Source organism: Martes martes, assembly GCF_963455335.1.
Source record: "Martes martes genome assembly, chromosome: 8".
In the NCBI taxonomy this organism is placed as follows: domain Eukaryota; kingdom Metazoa; phylum Chordata; class Mammalia; order Carnivora; family Mustelidae; genus Martes; species Martes martes.
This window is the reverse complement of record NC_137895.1, coordinates 116863489-116880053: the sequence shown is the minus strand read 5'-3', so window position 1 is coordinate 116880053 and position 16565 is coordinate 116863489. Positions and strand designations below refer to the sequence as shown.

General features: G+C 43.4%; 1 long non-coding RNA gene across 1 annotated transcript in view; it reads right to left on the bottom strand.

Moving 5' to 3' along the window:
• The window catches only part of LOC308347267, a 77857-nt gene that overhangs the window by 25075 nt on the left and 36217 nt on the right, over positions 1-16565 (bottom strand). The window contains exons 2-3 of the long non-coding RNA XR_013967238.1: positions 8103-8242; positions 7616-7766 (exon numbers count right to left, since the gene is read on the bottom strand). This is a non-coding gene — a long non-coding RNA (uncharacterized lncRNA). The remainder of the gene's footprint in view (positions 1-7615; positions 7767-8102; positions 8243-16565) is intronic.

Sequence of the window (16565 nt, the reverse complement as noted above, 5' to 3'; positions counted from 1 at the left end):
AGTATTTTACTCTCTTGTTCATATATTCTTATCTGGATAAAATGACAAGGTGGAAAAAATCACCACAGAAAAAAGAACAAGAGGCAGTACCAAAGGCTAGGGACCTAAACGATACAGACATTGACAATATGTCAGATCTAGAGTTCAGAATGATGATTCTCAAGGTGCTAGCTGGGCTCAAAAAAGGCATGGAAGATATTAGAGAAACCCTCTCTGGAGAAATAAAATCCCTTTCTGGAGAAATAAAAGAACTAAAATCTAACCAGGCTGAAGTCAAAAAAGCTATGAATGAAGTGCAATAAAAAACAGAGGCTCTTACTGCTAGGAAAAATGAGGCAGAAGAAAGAATTAGTGATATAGAACCAAATGAAGGAGAATAAAGAAGCTGACCAAAAGAGAGACAAACAACTACTGGACCATGAGGGGAGAATTCGAGAGATAAGTGATACCATAAGACGAAACAATATTAGAATAATTGGGATTCCAGAAGAAGAAGAAAGAGAGAGGGGGGCAGAAGGTATATTGGAGTGAATTATAGTAGAGAATTTCCCTAACATGGCAAAGGGAAGAAGCATCAAAATCCAGGAGGGGCAGAGAACCCCCCTGAAAATCATCAAAAATAGGTCCATATCCCATCATCTAAAAGTAAAACTTACAAGTCTTAGTGACAAAGAGAAAATCCTGAAAGCAGCTTGGGACAAGAAGTCTGTAACATACAATGGTAAAAATATTAGATTGGCAGCAGACTTATCCACAGAGATCTTGCAGGCCAGAAAGAACTGGCATGATATATTCAGAGCACTAAATGAGAAAAATATGCAGCCAAGAATACTATATCCAGCTAGGCTATCATTGAAAATAGAAGGAGAGATAAAAAGCTTCCAGGACAAACAAAAACTGAAAGAATTTGTAAACACCAAACAAGCCCTACAGGAAACATTGAAAGGGGTCCTTTGAGAAAAGAGAGGGCCTAAAAGTAGTAGAACAGAAAGGAACAGAGACAATATACAGTAACAGTCCCCTTATAGGCAATACAATGGCACTAAATTAATATCTTTCAATAGTTACCCTGAATGTAAATGGGCTAAATGCCCCAATCAAAAGACACAGGGTATCAGGATGGATAAAAAAACAAAACCCATCAATATGCTGACTATAAGAAACTCATTTTAGATCCAAAGACACCTCCAGATTTCAAGTGAGGGGGTGGAAATCAATTTATCATGCTAATGGACATCAAAAGAAAGCTGGGGTGACAATCCTTACATCAGATAAATTAGATTTTAAACCAAAGACTATAATAAGAGATAAAGAAGGACACTATATCATACTCAAAGGGTCTTTCCAACAAGAAGATCTGATAATTGTAAATATCTATGCCCCTAACATGGGAGCAGCCAACCATATAAACCAATTGATAACAAAATCAAAGAAACACATCAACAATAATACAATAACAGTAGGGGACTTTAACACCCCCTGACTGAAATGGACAGACCATCCAAGCAAAAGATCAACAAGGAAATAAAGGCCTTAAATGACACACTGGACCAGAGGGACATCACAGATATATTCAGAACATTACATCCCAAAGCAACAGAATACACATTCTTCTGTAGTGCACATGGAACATTCTCCAGAATAGATCACATCCTGAGTCACAAATCAGGTCTCAACTGGTACCAAAAGATTGGTACCATTCCCTGCATATTTTCAGACCGTGATGCTCTGAAGCTAGAACTCAGTCAAGAGGAAAGTTGGAAAGAACACAAATACATGGAGGCTGAAGAGCATCCTACTAAACAATAAATGGGTCAACCAGGAAATTAAAGAAGAATTGAAAAAATTCATGGAAACAAATGAAAATGAAAACACAACTGTTCAAACTCTGTGGGACACATCAAAGGCAGTCCTGAGAGGAAAGTTTATAGCAATAAAAGCATTTCTCAAGAAACAAGAAAGTTCTCAAGTATGCAACATAACCCTACACCTAAAGAAGCTGGTGAAAGAACAGCAAAGAAAACCTAAACCCAGCAGGAGAAGAGAAATAATAAAGATCAGAGCAGAAATCAATGAAATAGAAACTAAAAGAATAGTAGAACAAATCCATGAAACTAGGAATTGGTTCTTTGAAAGAATTAATAAGATTGATAAACCCCTGGCCAGACATATCAAAAAGAAAAGGGAAAGGAGACATCACAACCAACACCAAAGAAATACAAACGATTATAAGAACATATTATGAGCAACTATATGCCAGCAAATTTGATAATCTGGAAGAAATGGATGCATTCCTAGAGACATATAAACTACCAAAACTGAACCAGGAAGAAATAGAAAACCTGAACAGACCCATAACCAGTAAGGAGATTGTAGCAGTCATCAAAAATCTCCCAAAAAACAAGAACCCAGGGCCAGATGGCTTCCCAGGAGAATTCTACCAAACATTTAAAGAAGAATTAATACCTATTCTCCTGAAAATGTTCCAAAAACTTGAAATGGAAGGAAAACTTCCAAACTCATTTTATGAGGCCAGCATTACCTTGATCCCAAAACCAGACAAAGATCCCATCAAAAAAGAGAATTACAGACCAATATCCTTGATGAACACAGATGTGAAAATTCTCACCAAAATACTAGCCAATAGGATCCAACAGTATATGAAAAGGATTATTCACCACCACAAAGTGGAATTTATTACTGGGCTGCAAGGTTGGTTCAACATCCACAAATAAATCAATGTGATACAATACACTAATAAAAGAAAGAACAAGAACCATATGATACTCTCAATAGATGCTGAAAAAGCATTTGACAAAGTACAGCATCCTTTCTTGATCAAAACTCTTCAAAGTGTAGAGATAGAGGGTACATACCTCAATATCATCAAAGCCATCTATGAAAAACCCACAGCAAAACTGAAAGGAAAAACTGAGAGCTTTTCCGCTAAGGTCAGGAAGACTGCAGGGATGTCCATTATCACCACTGCTATTCAGTATAGTACTAGAAGTCCTAGCCTCAGCAATCAGACAACAAAAAGAAGTTAAAGGCAGCCGAATCAGCAAAGAAGAAGTCAAACTCTAACTCTTTGCAGATGATATGATACTTTATGTTGAAAACCCAAAAGACTCCACTCCAAAACTGCTAGAACTCGTATAGGAATTCAGTAAAGTGTCAGGATATAAAATCAATGCACAGAAGTCAGTTGCATTTCTATATACCAACAACAAGACAGAAGAAAGAGAAATTAAGGAGTCGATCCCATTTACAATTGCATTCAAAACCATAAGATACCTAGGAATAAACCTAACCAAAGAGGCAAAGAATCTGTACTCAGAAAACTATAAAGTACTCATGAAAGAAATTGAGGAAGACACAAAGAAATGGAAAAACGTTCCAAGCTCATGGATTGGAAGAACAAATATTGTGAAAATGTCTATGCTACCTAAAGCGATCTGCACATTTAATGCAATCCCTATCAAAATATCATGTTTTTGTCAATGAAATGGAACAAATAATTCTAAAATTTATATGGAACCAGAAAAGGCCCCAAATAGCCAGAGGAATGTTGAAAAAGAAAGCCAAAGTTGGTGGCATCACAATTCCAAACTTCAAGCTCTATTATAAAGCTGTAATCATCAAGACAGTATGGTACTGGCACAAAAACAGACACACAGATCAATGGAACAGAATAGAAAGCCCAGAAATAGACCCTCAACTCTATGGTCAACTAATCTTTGACAAAGCAGGAAAGAATGTCCAATGGAAAAAAAGTCTCTTCAACAAATGGTGTTGGGGAAATTGGACAGCCACATGCAGAAGAATGAAACTGGACCATTTCATTATACCACACACAAAAATAGACTCAAAATGGATGAAAGACCTCAATGTGAGATAGGAATCCATCAAAATCCTTGAGGAGAACACAGGCAGCAATCTCTTTGACATCAGGCTCAGCAACTTCTTCCTAGAAACATCGCCACAGGCAAGGGAAGCAAGGGCAAAAATGAACTATTGGGACTTCATCAAGATCAAAACTTTTGCAAAGCAAGGGAAACAGTCAACAAAACCAAAAGACAACTGACAGAATGCAAGAAGATATTCACAAACAACATATCAGATAAGGGGCTAGTATCTAAAATCTGTAAAGAACTTATCAAACACAACACCCAAAGAACAAATAATCCAGTCAAGAAATGGGCAGAGGACATGAACAGACATTTCTGCAAAGAAGACATCCAGATGGCCAACAGACACATGAAAAACTGCTCAACATCACTCGGCATCAGGAAATACAAATCAAAACCACAATGAGATTGCTTCTTGGCCTTTTGGCTAAGATCAAGCGTAAAACCACAATGAGATACCACCTCACACCATTCAGAATGGCTAAAATTAACAAGACAGGAAACAACAGATGTTGGAGAGGATGCGGAGAAAGGGGAACCCTCCTATACTGTTGGTGGGAATGCAGGCTGGTGCAACCACTCTGGAAAACAGCATGGAGGTTCCTCAAAAAGTTGAAAATAGAGCTACCCTACCACCCAGCAATTGCACTACTGGGTATTTACCCTAAAGATACAAATGTAGTGATCTGAAGGGGCATGTGCACCTGAATGTTTACAGCAGCAATGTCTACAATAGCCAAACTGTGGAAAGAACCTAGATGTTCATCAACAGATGAATGGATAAAGAAGATGTGGTATGTATATACAATGGAATACTATGCCGCCATCAAAAGAAATGAAATCTTGCCATTTGCGATGACATGGATGGAACTAGAGGGTATTGCGCTGAGTGAAATATGTCAATCAGAGAAAGACAATTATCATATGATCTCCCTGATATGAGGAATTTGAGAGGCAGAGTGGGGGCTTGGTGGGTAGGGAAAGAAAAAATGAATCAAAATAGGGATGGGAGGGAGAAACAAACCATAAGGAACTCTTAATCTCACAAAACAAACTGAGGGGTGCTGGGGGATGGGGGTGTGGAGAGGTTGGTTGGGTTATGGACATTGGGGAGGGTATGCGATGTGGTGAGTGCTGTGAAGTATGTAAGCCTGACGATTCACAGACCTATACCCCTGGGGCCAATAATACATTATATGTTAATAAAAATAATTAATAAGAAAATAGTAAAAAAAAAATAAAGGCAACCTAGTGAATGGGTGAAGATATTTGCAAATGACATATCCTCTAAGGGGTTAGCATTCAAACACAACTTAAAACCAAAAAACAAATAACTGATTAAGAAATGTCAGTGGGGGCATCTGGGTGGTTCTGTTGGTTAAGCATCCAACTCTCGGTTTCAGGTCAGGTCATTATCTCGGGGTCATGAGATCGAGCCCTGTCGGGCTCCATGCTTGAGTTTGCTTGAGATTCTCTCCCTCTCCCCCTACATCTGCTCTCTTTCTCCCTAAAATAAATAAATACATCTTTAAAAATAAATAATAAATAAATAAATAAAATTTAAAATGAGCAGTGGATTTGAATAGACATTCTTCCAAAGAAGGTATCCAGATGGCCAGCGGACACATGAAATGATGCTCAACATCACTCATCATCAGGGAAATGCAAATCAGAACCACAGTGAGGTATCACCTCACCCCTGTCAGAACGAGTACTACCAAAAAGACAAGAGATAATGTGTTGGTGAAGATGTGGAGAAAAGGGAACCCTCATGCACTTTGGGTGACTGTGTGATTGTTGCAATATTATTTACAATAGTCAAGATATGGAAGCAACCTGGGTGCCTGGGTGGTTCAGTTGTTAAGCATCTGCCTTTGGTTCAGGTCATGATCCCAGGGTCCTGGGATTGAGCCCCACATTGGACTCTCCACTTGGCAGTGAGTTTGCTTCTCCCTCTCCCTCTGTGCTCTCTCTTGCTTTTGTTCACTCACAAATAAATAAATAAATAAAATCTTAAAAAAAAAAAAAAGATATGGAACCAGCCCAAGTGTCCATCCTTAGATAAATGGAAAATGGATAAAGAAGACATGGTATATATCTGCAGTGGAATATTACTCAGCCATAAAAAAGAATCTTGCCTTTTCTGACAACATGAATGGACCTAGAAGGTATTATACTGAGTGAAATATGTCAAAGAAAAACAAATACTATTGGTACTATAATATTAACAAATACTATTTGACACTATTTTGATTTATATGTGGAATCTAGAAACAAAACGAGTAACAACAACAAACCATAAGCAGACTCATAAAGACAGAGAATGATTAAAAAAAAAAAAGAAACTAGGTTCAATATCATCACCCCCATTTTACAAACGAGAAAACCAATGACCACAGTCGTTAAGTAACAGGACAAAGCTCACACAGCTTCCAACTGGCCAGGCTCAGATTTGGATTCAGGCAGTCTGGTACCAGAGCCCAAACATTTCTTTTTTATTTTTTATAGATTTATTTATGTATTTTAGAGAGAGTCTGAGCGTGTGCATGTGAATATGGTTGGGGGAAAGAGAGAGGGAGAATCCTCAAGCAGACTTCCCGCTAAGCAAGGGGCCCGCTGAAGGGCTCCATCCCTGGACCCCAATATCATGATCTGAGCCAAAATCAAGAGTCAGCCACTTAACCGACTGAGCCACCCATTTTTCTTAAGACCTACTGTACTACCTATGACGTCATGTACTAGAGGAACACATTTCACAATAAAACAAAAGAAAAATTTCCCATTTATGGCTGAATGGATAGCTCACAAGCAGCAGGGTCCTGGCCTTTGACCATATTTGGACATGGCTTCCCAGCACGGGGCTGGGCTGCAGAGGGATGAGAAGTCAGCAAGCGAAGGAGGGGGAGTTAAAATTATGTGTGACAAATCTTTCTATCGCCTTTGAAAAAATTACTCTATGACCAGAAACGTTCCCTGGAATTACTGCCAGGAGGGTGTACTGCCATGTGTGATAAGATCAGGAGGACCCTCAGCCAGCCCACAAGGCCAAGAGGGGCAGTGCCCCAATCCCAGGACAGGTGGACCTTGGGGTAGGTCTGTAGCTCCTCGGTGTTCAAGAGATGGGGGTTACTGTGCCATTTTTAGGAGCTCTGCAGTGTTATCAATTAAAGTTCTCAGACAAAAGCCATGACAAGCCATAGAAACTCCAGGTCTACAGCTGGAGAGACGCCGTGACTGGTCCAAGGAAGTCAGAAGTTCCTACTGACAAAGCCAAGTTAGAGCTGGCTGGCCAAAGGGAAGGTGCAGAGCACTCATGTGGATTCCATTTAGAGCCCAGAATTCCCTCGCTCAGAAGCACGTCCCAAGCTGTCAGGAATCCATAGGCCTGTCGTGGCTCCAGCCAGGCCTGGTCACTGACGTGGACGAGAAACAGGGCCCGATGACAAGAAAGCAAAAGGCCTCCCTTGTTCAGGTTCTCGTCAGGGGAAAGAGTCGAGCAGCATGAGATGTGCTGAGAGGACAGAAGGCAGCAGAACCTCCCAATCTGAATGACCGGTGGGTGGTAGGGAGGCCCAGGCAGGGCCATGCCCCAAGACCCTGAGAAGGCAGACCCCTACTCAACCTCCTATTGGGTACGAACCCCACCTGCCTCGTCCCCAAGTCTGAATTTAACTGACCACTGCCTTTGACATCGCCATTGACCTTACCTTTTGGGCCACTTCTTGTGGTGGGAAGGCCTTTGGCCCCAGAGACAGGAGCTGGGGGGGATGGTCTGCATGGACTAGTGCAAGGCCCCTCGCCATGAGTGAGGTGAATAACCAGGCTCAGAGGAGGAAGTGGGAACAGGAACGCAGAGCCCTGCAGGAAGAAATCCAAGGAAAGCAGTTAAAAGTTCTAGTTTAAAAAACAATCCACATCTTCTTGTTTCACTGTCCCTAAGCACAGGGCCTTAGACACGTACGCTTCACCCCCCGCCCACCTTGGCACACACCCTTCTTCCTACCTTGAACTACTCCATAACTATCCCTGTCCTGAGGGGTCTGGGGTCCTCAAAAGTGGACACAAACACATTTTAATGTGTGTGTGAGTGTGTGTGTGTGTGTGTGTGTGTGTGTGTATTTCATAGTTTGCTAGAGCCGCCATTACAACATAGCACAGTTGGGCGGCCTATGCAGCAGCAATATATTTTCTCACCGTTCTGGAAGCTGGAAGCCCAAGATCGTGGTGCCGGCTGTGTGGGGTTGTCCCTCCTTGACTTGCAGATGGCTGCCTCTTGTTGTGTCCTCACGGGGTCTTCCCTCCGTGTGTGTCCGTGGGAGGCCATTTGGGTCGCTCTAACATAAGATCAGAAACCAGGTGACTTATAAATACTAGACCTGCATTGCTCACAGCACTGGAGGCTGGAAAGCCCGGATCAAGACACCAGCAGATTTGGTACCTCATGAGGGCCCACCTCCTGGTTCTGTGTGTCCTCACATGGTGGAAGGGACGAGGGAGCTCTCTGGGGTCTCTCTTATAAGGGTGCCAATCCCATTCAGGATGGTTCCATGACCTAACCACTTCCCAAAGGCCCCACCTCCTAACAGCACCAACTTGGGGGTTAGGATTTAACATATTCTGGGGGGACCCAAACATTCAATCCATAGCAGTATCTGTGTCCTAATCTCTTCTTCTTATAAGGACACCAGTCCAACCCATATGACCTAATTTTACCTAAATCACCTCTTTAGTTTTTTTAAGATTGATTTTTTGGGATGACTGGGAGACTGAGTTGGTTAAGCATCTTCCTTTGGCTCAGGTCATGATCTCAGGGTCCTGAGATCAAGCCGCAAGTCAGGCTCTCTGCTCAGTGGGGAGCCTGCTTCTTCCTCTCCCTCTGCTCCTCACCCTGCTTGTGCTCATTCTCTCTGTCACATAAATAAATAATATCTTTTAAAAAAATAAAAGATTTATTTATTCACTTTAGAGAGAGAGAGCATACACACGCATTCACATGAGCATGTGTGTGAGCATAGGGGTGGGGTGGGGGGAGTAGAGGGGAACAGAAGGAGAGGGAGAGAGAATCCTCAAGCAGACTTCCCACTGAGCACAGAGCCCCACGCAAGGCTCAATCCCAGGACCATAAGATCATGACCTGAGCCAAAATCAAGAGTCCGACACTTAACCTACTAAGCTGCCCAGGTGCTCCTAAATCACCTCTTTAAAGGTGGGTCTCCAAAGACAATCATTTTCTGAGGGACTGAGGGTTAGGGCCTCAACATAGGAATCTGGGGGTGAGGGACACAATCCAGCCCATAACAGTAGGTAAGGACCCGAGAGGCTCTGTGGCACATGGCATGAGCACAAGTCCAATCAATAATGCTTTGTTTAACTTACTGGAAATAGCTTAGTTTCTAGCAAGGGACGTAGAGAAACCGTATTGTTTCGTTATTTTCATCTCTACTCTCACTGCTTGTTAATGAAATTTCAAAAAACAACACCTATAGTAGTTCAACTCTCAGTATTTGTTAGCTATGGTTTTCTCCTAAATTTTTTTTAATACTTTGACTCTATGACCCATCCCCAAAGCAAGGCAGGTATCAAAAAACAACCCCGCATGTTACCATCACCTACAGTAACGAGCAAGATGGCAGGCAAGTGTCACCGTGGGCATTGTTGACCACCATCATCCAGAATCCCACCACGCAGAAAAGACTCGTGGTAACATGTGCTGTATTCCCTTCTTGCTTGTTCCATCCATCAATATTTCACATTGTCGAGAGCATCCTTTATATTGAAATCGGAGTCTTGCTTTTTTCTGTTACATTTTATCACACACTTTTCCATACATCATTAAAAAGGATCCATTGATAGACCACCTGGGTGGCTCAGTGGCTGAGGCATCTGACTCTTGATCTCAGGGTCATGAGTTCAAGCTCCACAATGGGCTCTGTGCTGGGTGTGGAGCCTACTTTAAAAAATTTTTTAGGCTCAGTTAGCTAAGCGTCTGCCTTTGTCTCAGGTCAATCTCAGAGTCCTAGGTTCCAGCCCCACATGGGTTCCCTGCTCAGCAGGGGGCCTGTTTCTCCATTTCCCTCTGCCCCTCCTCCTGCTCATGCTTACACACTCTCTCTCTCAAGTAAATAAATAAATAAATATTTTTTAAAATTTTGAATAATAACAACAAAGGATCTGTTGACATGTTGCATGATTGTATAATATTGCATGGTGTTTCAGGCCACAGATGACTCAACCATTTCCGGTCATTGGACATTTAGGTTGTTTCCGGTTTTTAAAAATTACAAATACTGCTGACAAACATCTTTGGCATATACCCTTGCCTGCATTTCTGATCATTTCTCTTGGCTACATTCCTATAAGAGAAATTACTGTGTTCAACATGCACACATTTGCCTTCAAGGCCTTTGGAGCACAGGAAAACAGCTGTCTTTCCAAGCCTGTGACTTCGTGGGTCAGGGAAGAACTTGCTGGGCCCTCCCTTGATGCTAATCCAACATCTGGTCCTACATTCTTACCAGGGGTATGTTCACCCTCTGCCCACTTTTCCACCCAAACACCATTAGGACTCCCCGTAATTACAGAGTGCTGCGGTAGACATGGGACATCAAAAGGCAAAGCAGCTGCTAGTAGGGAAAAGGTGATTAGGGGCACAGAAATGCTGGCATTTACCAAGTGCTTTTCCTCCAAAGAGCTCAAAGGTTTTCAGAGATATAGTCTCATTAATCTTCACAGGTCTGTGATTTTTCTTTCTGATACAGACCCAAACAGAAACAGTATTTGTTGGTGTGTATTTGTATATTTGCTGTGCTCCTGCTTTCCTGATATTCCCAAAAATGGTTTTTATATTTGGGACTTCTGATGTGTGCAGAGGACAAAAAGTCCCAAACTCAGTCTATTTACCTCTCACCCTTAAAACTCATGGGAGGACAGGAGGAACCCCAACAAAGTAGGAACTCAGGGCAGAAGCCCTACCTTAGGGCTGCATACCAGACAGGCTGAATTGGCTTGCTTTCACCTTTTTCCAAAAATACATTCACAATTTCTGACTTGTAGACATTTTTTGAAAGGAATTGTGATAGAGTAACGGCTCCCCCAAAGATGTTCACATCCTTTCATCAAAATCTTTCAGTAAATTACCTCACAAAAGGGATAGACCTTGCAGATGTGATTACATTAAGGATCTTGAGATGGATTATTAGGTATAATCACAAGGATCCCTAGAAGAAGAAAGCAAAGGATATGACCAAGAGAGTGAAAAGACAACCCAAGAATGAGAGAAAACACCTGCAAATCAAATGTCTGATAAGGGATTGATATCCAGAATATATAAAGAACTCTTACAACTCAACAACAAGAAGAAAAACCACTTAATTAGTGCACAGGCAAAGGACTTGACTAGACATCTCTCCAAAGAAGATACACAGATGTCCAACAAGCACCCGAAGGGGTGCATCTAATTGCTCGTCATTAGGGAAATACACGACCACAAGGAGATACCATTTCATGCCCACTAAGATAACTGGAATCAAAAAGACAGACAATACCAAGTGTTAGCAAGGATGTGGAGCGACGGGAACCCCTGTCCATTGCTGGTGGGAATGTAAAGTGATGTAGCTACTTAGGGAAAACAATTTGGGAGCTCCTCAAAAATGTAAGCATAAGGGTGCCTGACTGGTTCGGTCTATAGAGCATGCAGCTCTTGATCTCAGCACTCTGAGTTCAAGCCCCATGTTGGATGTGGAGCCTACTTTAAAAAAAAAAAAAAGTAAACATGGAATTTTCACGTAATCCCAGAATTCCACTCCTAGGTATAAACCCAAAAGAATGAAAAACAAGAACTTAAATAGATACTTGCACTCCAGTATTCATAGCAGCAGCGTTATTCACATATATGTATATGTAATGGAGTATCATTCAGCCATAAGAGGAAGGAAGTTCTAGAACATGCTACAAGTTGGATGACCCTTGAAGACCTTATGCTAAGTGAAATTACCAAACACAAAGGACAAATACTGCAGGACTCCATCTACAGGGAGTATTTGGAATGGCAAATTCACAGAGGCAGCACGTGGATTTGCAGTCACCATCAGCTGGGGGAGGAGGGCGCGGGGGTTATTGCTTAATGGGTACAGAGTTTCTACCTGGGTAGTGAAAGGTTTTACAAATCATGATGGCCGCTCTACCTTGTGAATGTAATTCATCCCACTGAATTGAACACTTTAAAAATGGGCTAAATGGCCAGTTTTGTGTTATATATATATATTACATGACAATGGAGATAAGGAGGGAGGCAGGAGGATCAAGGTCAGAAAAAAGAGACATGAGGACAGAAGCCGAGACTGGAACAATGCACTTTGTGATGGAGGAAGGGGCCTGGAGCCAAGGTACGTGGGCAGCCTTGAGAAGCAGAAAGAGCTGAGAAAACAAGATTCTCCTCTGCAGCTTCCAGAAGGAAAGCAGCCCTGCCTAGGTGTCTGGATTTCAGCCCCCTGAGACTCCTTTCGGACTTCTGGCTTCCAGGACTGTCAGATAATAAATCTATGTTGTTTTAAGCTCTCAGGTTTGAAATGATTTGTTACAGTGGCAATAAGAAAAACCCACAGACATAGAACCTTATTCCTGTATTATCGTTCACGAACCACAATACACTGATTAACTTTGTAGCTGACCTACATGACATTTTTTTTTAAAGATTTTATTTATTTATTTGAGAGAAAGAGACAGCAATGCGGGGGGCGAGGGGAGACAGAGAGAGAAGGAGAAGCAGACTCCCCACTGAGCAGAGAGCCCAATGCGGGGCTCGATCCCAGGACCCTGGGAATCGTGACCTGAGCTGAAGGCAGACTCTTAACCGACTGAGCCACCCAGGTGCCCAAGTCCACATGACTTTTAAAGCTCCTCAGCAAAGACCACTAGAGTTGGGTCCAGTGCCAACAGCCAGAAGGAGGGGCTGCTCTGGGCTTACCCATGTTATCGGTCAGTGGCGTCCTCTTAGGAAAAGGTAGGTTGTGGAATAGATTCAGCTAATGAAATCCCAAAGAAAAATAATTCTCCCTACAAAAACAATCCTGAAAATTCATTCGCATTTGAACTGTATAATTTATGGAAATTATACCTGCACCTACGGCCCACATTCCTGTGGCCACTGCCTTCCTCGTCTTGCCCTTCTCCTGGCACCTGGCACCTCCCACCACACTGTTCCCCTGGGGGCCGGAACCAGGTCTTAGTAAGCTTGGCATCCAAAGTGCAGAATTTACATTTTCATCCTTGTATCCAATCACGGAATGAAAGTCTTTCCATTTGAGAATCTCCTCGGTGGGGAGATAACGTGCTGAAGAGCATTTGAAAGATCCAAGGAACCGGGATATCCGGAGGACATCTACATCCCAACAAGTGACGCATAGGGACCTAATCGCATTACCTTCCAAGAACCTACAGAACTTTACTATTTGGCCCCAGCATCTCTCTCCAACATCTCATATTATGGTGTTTCTCTTAAAACACTGGCCTACAGCTGGTTCCAATTCCTCAGATTCTCTGCTGAATTCCAAAGCGGACTCTTATCCATCTACCATCTTTACATGACTCTGCTCTATGAGCTCCATAACCGCCAAGCAGGTTACAGACAGGTGCTGTTCCCTGAGCTCCAAGCCAGGGGCTGCGGACGTCCTTCCCCAGGTGGCATTGGGCTGGGACAAGGGCTCTGCTGGCAAGGGCTGTCAACCATGATCTACACCGAGCCTTAAGGCTGGGGCCACAGTGGTCTATGGAGGAGCGTGTGGATTCGGACAACCCCAGAGGTGCTCTTTTTCATTGTGGGGATAGACACATAATAACCGAGGAGAAGTAGAAACCAGGTGGGACATTATGGTGTGTCTCCAGATCACTTTCTTTTTTTTTTTTTTTTTCTAATTACAGAAGGAGCACATGTTTACTGTAAATGCTTTGGAAACTAGAGAAAAATACAAAGAAAAAAACACAAATCATCTGTAATCCAGCCATCTCGAGATAACCCCTACCCCTTCCCCAGAGCCCTGTAAATTCTTACCCTGCCTTGTCTTTGTTCACGGTCCTGTTATATTATTACTACTACTACTAATACTGCCACATCACTACTTACTGTCTGGCTACCTCAGTTGAACAGAAAGTCCAGAAAGACAGGGAATTTGTCTCTCTGAAGTAGGGTTGAGCAGACTGGACAGAACAGAAGGTCAAGGGCATGAGGGCACCATGGAGTCAAGTACAGAATTAAAGCATCTGAGTGGGTGGTTAATTGACTCTATAGCTCACCCATTCCTCACCCTCAGGTTTGCCTTGCCTTTAAAAATTTGCCATCGGGGTGCCTGGGTAGCTCAGTGCATTAAGTGTCTGCCTTCGGCTCAGGTCGTGATCTCAGGGTCCTGGGATCGAGCCTCACATCGGGCTCCATCATGCTCATCAGGGAGTTTTTTGTCCCTCTCCCTCCCCCTCCTCTTCTCCCCCCGCTTATGGGTGCACTCTCATAAATAAATCTTTAAAAAATTTTTTTTGATAGCTTCCAAAGTGACCTAGTCCAACATGCCTTCACTTTACATCAACATTTTCCTGACTGTCCATCCAGGCTGTCACCTTCCTTCTCAGAAACAAGCATCCTCCTTCTTCCTATGGCTCCTTCATCCATGTGCTCAAGCTCTTAATGGCCCATCTACTGCCCTCCCCGGGGTTCCTCTCCACCAGTTCAGCGGTCATCCCCTCTCTGCTCGTATCTTCAGTCTTCCCAGACACATTAATTGCTTCCCCTCTTTTTATGACTGTTCCCAAACTACCCAATCCTAAAAATGACCCCTCGTCCCACTCCTGTTGGTTTACCCACCCCAACTTTGGCATTCTCTTCACACCAACCTGATTGGAAGAGTGGTTCACACCTGTTTTCTCCATTTCCTACCCACCCATTCCTTCCTTAATCTCTTGTAACCTAGTTTCCACCTTGACCTCAAGACCACCAAAGACCTTTCAGCTGCCCAGTCTGAAAGCCTTCATTCAGCTCATCCTTCCCCACCCCTCCATCTCTGTAGTCTCTTCCATGGTCAACCACCATTGTCTGGGTACAACTACCAGCAAGACCGGTCTTCCTGACACTCCTCCCTCCCCTCTCTTTCCTGTCCTCCCAGACATCCTGCACACCAGTGACAACTTAAACTTTCTAAGGTACAGCTGTGTTCTGGAAGATTAATTTAATTCCTTTCTATGGTGATCCTGGTAAATTAGAAAAAAGTGTTAACCATACCGGGTCAGGACTTTAAAAGATGTTAAATAAGTCCCACAATCTTGGAGAGAAAGTTGAGAGGTGTGGGCTGAACCATAATGCAGAAGCTTTTCAGCCCGAAGACCTCACTGATGAGACAAGGCAGGTCGGGAGTGAGTGCTCACTGGCTTCACCCCCCACCCAGCACCTGCGGGAAAGTGGGCATGCTACGGCCACCCTCAGTACTTTCCGTGGATCTAAACACAACGAATGCTCAGAAATGTCCTGCAAACTTACCCAACGTGTTGCCTCACCTCTCCCGTTCCTCCCAATGTACCTTTAGTGCAGGGAGGGCCACAGTGAGGCATGTACTCAGCCGAGAACCGAGCCTGGGAGAAGCCACCGGTCTGCAACGCCCACGAAGGTCTCCAAAGCCCCGGGCTGCCTGGTCCGCTCCCCTTCTCCTAACTCAATCTTCCCCGTCTAGTGTCTCACCCTCTGACTGCTGAGAAGGACCTCCCTCTCAAACCCCTCCCCCATCCCGCCAGGGAGGATAGACACCGGCTCACTTAGGTCCAGATCGGGGTGCTTACGTAATCATCACAACATCAACAGCATGCGGGAGGGACCCCATTTCCAGGGAGGAGGGTACCTATGCCACATAGGGTCCGTGATACCTCCTCCTCCATTCAGTCCAATGGCGTCATTAGTGGTCTCAATGTTGTGTAGCCACAAGCACATTCACTGTAGCCACCTGCTCCTGACCGTAGCTGGGTCTCCTGCTGGCCTGCTGGCCTGTGACCACCTTAACTTCACTCACTTACCACCTTCTGTTTCTACTAACCAGCTCCCAAGTTCCCCTTCTCCTGAGCAACGCATTCCTCCTGCTCAGTGTTATCCCACGGGATCATGAAGCATGTTCAGCATAGGTAAAACGAATCTCTCTTGGCAAAGGGTATCCATCCATTAAAATGTATATGAGTGAGCAGGAGAAATCTATGACTGGTTTTAAAGTTATAAAAGTCTGACCTCTGCTCATCATTGCTGGGAATGCATCTGGGGACAGCGAATTTTAACCTCCCTTAATCACTTTGAACTTAGGAACCAACAGACTTACAGACAACTTGTTTCTCAGTAGAGGCATGTTGGTAGGATTAAGTGGATTAGTAACTGGTTGAACAACGTTACTTGGAGATATGGGTTGGTAGACCCAAGTTAGTCTAAAACAGGGTCTTTAGTGTTTGCTTAGTCTCCATTTCTGCCCTCCTTGTACCTCTCCAATTCTGTGAATTGGGATGAGAAAATCTGTGTCAAAGATTGTTTTTAAGAATCAGGGTTCTTGGGGCACCTGGGTGGCTCAGTAAGTTAAGCATCTGTCTTTGGCTCAGGTCATGATCTCGGGGTCCTGGGATGAAGCCCCATGTGGGGTTCCC